Genomic DNA, 3,194 nt, shown 5'->3' with positions numbered 1-3,194 from the left:
GGAGACAGGGGAGGAGACAGGGGAGGAGACGGTTGGAGACAGGGTCGGAGACAGGGTCGGAGACAGGGGAGGAGACAGGGGAGGAGACAGGAGGAGACAGGGGAGGAGACAGGGGAGGAGACAGGGGAGGAGACAGGGTCGGAGACAGGGGAGGAGACAGGGGAGGAGACAGGGGAGGAGACAGGTGTATTAGTTAAATATAAGGAGTGAATAAAAACTTTTCCTCTCCTCCTTTCTTCCTGCTCCCCCTCTCCTCATAATGTATAGATCTATAATGTATAGATGTATAATCTATAGATCCATAGTGTCTAGATCCATAATGATTAGATCCATAATCTAGTCTGTCACTGATCAGTTGTTTATAAAACCAAGAGACACACACACAAACACACACACATACTGTATTTGAACAAACATCCACACACACTCTGACTTGCATGTATCCACAAACAAACAGACACACTCACACACACACTCTAATACCTCGACTACTAAGACAAAATAAACTCTTATTAGTATAACTCAGAAATACTCTTCTACTCAGTAATCTGTATGAAGTTAAATAGAATCTGGAGCAGAGAGATTGACTGTAACGACGTCCCGGAACAGAACATTTTGAAAATATATTCCATTAGAGAATGAAAATGAAAAGATGAAAGAGAGGACTAGGCAAAGAGAGGGAGAAAGGAGAGAGGGAATAAAGGAGAGAGGGAATAAAGGAGAGATGGAATAAAGGAGAGAGGGAATAAAGGAGAAAGGAGAGAGGGAATAAAGGAGAGAGGGAATAAAGGAGAGAGGGAATAAAGGAGAAAGGAGAGAGGGAATAAAGGAGAGAGGGAATAAAGGAGAGAGGGAATGAAGGAGAAAAGATAGAGGGAATGAAGGAGAGAGGGAATAAAGGAGAGAGGGAATAAGACAGGAAGGGAGAAAGGAGAGAGGGAATAAAGGAGAGAGGGAATAAAGGAGAAAGGAGAGAGGGAATAAAGGAGAGAGGGAATAAAGGAGAGAGGGAATAAAGGAGAAAGGAGAGAGGGAATAAAAGATAGAGGGAATGAAGGAGAGAGGGAATAAAGGAGAGAGGGAATAAAGGAGAAAGGAGAGAGGGAATAAAGGAGAGAGGGAATAAAGGAGAGAGGGAATAAAGGAGAAAGGAGAGAGGGAATAAAAGATAGAGGGAATGAAGGAGAGAGGGAATAAAGGAGAGAGGGAATAAGACAGGAAGGGAGAAAGGAGAGAGGGAATAAAGGAGAAAGGAGAGAGGGAATAAAGGAGAGAGGGAATAAAGGAGAGAGGGAATAAGACAGGAAGGGAGAAAGGAGAGAGGGAATAAAGGAGAGAGGGAATAAAGGAGAGAGGGAATAAGACAGGAAGGGAGAAAGGAGAGAGGGAATAAAGGAGAGAGGGAATAAAGGAGAAAGGAGAGAGGGAATAAAGGAGAGAGGGAATAAAGGAGAGAGGGAATAAAGGAGAGAGGGAATAAAGGAGAGAGGGAATAAAGGAGAGAGGGAATAAAGGAGAGAGGGAATAAAGGAGAAAGGAGAGAGGGAATAAAGGAGAGAGGGAATAAAGGAGAGAGGGAATAAAGGAGAAAGGAGAGAGGGAATAAAAGATAGAGGGAATGAAGGAGAGAGGGAATAAAGGAGAGAGGGAATAAGACAGGAAGGGAGAAAGGAGAGAGGGAATAAAGGAGAAAGGAGAGAGGGAATAAAGGAGAGAGGGAATAAAGGAGAGAGGGAATAAGACAGGAAGGGAGAAAGGAGAGAGGGAATAAAGGAGAGAGGGAATAAAGGAGAGAGGGAATAAGACAGGAAGGGAGAAAGGAGAGAGGGAATAAAGGAGAGAGGGAATAAAGGAGAAAGGAGAGAGGGAATAAAGGAGAGAGGGAATAAAGGAGAGAGGGAATAAAGGAGAGAGGGAATAAAGGAGAGAGGGAATAAAGGAGAGAGGGAATAAAGGAGAGAGGGAATAAAGGAGAAAGGAGAGAGGGAATGAAGGAGAGAGGGAATAAAGGAGAGAGGGAATAAAGGAGAGAGGGAATAAAGGAGAGAGGAAATAAAGGAGAAAAGATAGAGGGAATGAAGGAGAGAGGGAATAAAGGAGAGAGGGAATAAGACAGGAAGGGAGAAAGGAGAGAGGGAATAAAGGAGAAAGGAGAGAGGGAATAAAGGAGAGAGGGAATAAAGGAGAGAGGGAATAAGACAGGAAGGGAGAAAGGAGAGAGGGAATAAAGGAGAGAGGGAATAAAGGAGAGAGGGAATAAGACAAGAAGGGAGAAAGGAGAGAGGGAATAAAGGAGAAAGGAGAGAGGGAATAAAGGAGAGAGGGAATAAAGGAGAGAGGGAATAAGACAGGAAGGGAGAAAAGAGAGAGGGAATAAAGGAGAGAGGGAATAAGACAAGAAGGGAGAAAGGAGAGAGGGAATAAAGGAGAAAGGAGAGAGGGAATAAAGGAGAGAGGGAATAAAGGAGAGAGGGAATAAAGGAGAGAGGGAATAAAGGAGAAAGGAGAGAGGGAATAAAGGAGAGAGGGAATAAAGGAGAGAGGGAATAAAGGAGAGAGGGAATAAAGGAGAGAGGGAATAAAGGAGAGAGGGAATAAAGGAGAAAGGAGAGAGGGAATGAAGGAGAGAGGGAATAAAGGAGAGAGGGAATGAAGGAGAGAGGGAATAAAGGAGAGAGGGAATGAAGGAGAGAGGGAATAAAGGAGAGAGGGAATAAGACAGGAAGGGAGAAAGGAGAGAGGGAATAAAGGAGAAAGGAGAGAGGGAATAAAGGAGAGAGGGAATAAAGGAGAGAGGGAATAAGACAGGAAGGGAGAAAGGAGAGAGGGAATAAAGGAGAAAGGAGAGAGGGAATAAAGGAGAGAGGGAATAAAGGAGAGAGGGAATAAAGGAGAGAGGGAATAAAGGAGAGAGGGAATAAAGGAGAAAGGAGAGAGGGAATAAAGGAGAAAGGAGAGAGGGAATGAAGGAGAGAGGGAATAAGACAGGAAGGGAGAAAGGAGAGAGGGAATAAAGGAGAAAGGAGAGAGGGAATAAAGGAGAGAGGGAATAAAGGAGAAAGGAGAGAGGGAATAAAGGAGAAAGGAGAGAGGGAATGAAGGAGAGAGGGAATAAAGGAGAGAGGGAATAAAGGAGAGAGGGAATAAGACAGGAAGTGAGAAAGGAGAGAGGGAATAAGACAGGAAGGGAGAAA

This window comes from Oncorhynchus masou, unplaced genomic scaffold (genome assembly GCF_036934945.1).
Source record: "Oncorhynchus masou masou isolate Uvic2021 unplaced genomic scaffold, UVic_Omas_1.1 unplaced_scaffold_653, whole genome shotgun sequence".
In the NCBI taxonomy this organism is placed as follows: Eukaryota; Metazoa; Chordata; class Actinopteri; order Salmoniformes; family Salmonidae; genus Oncorhynchus; species Oncorhynchus masou.
This window is presented reverse-complemented; position numbering follows the sequence as displayed.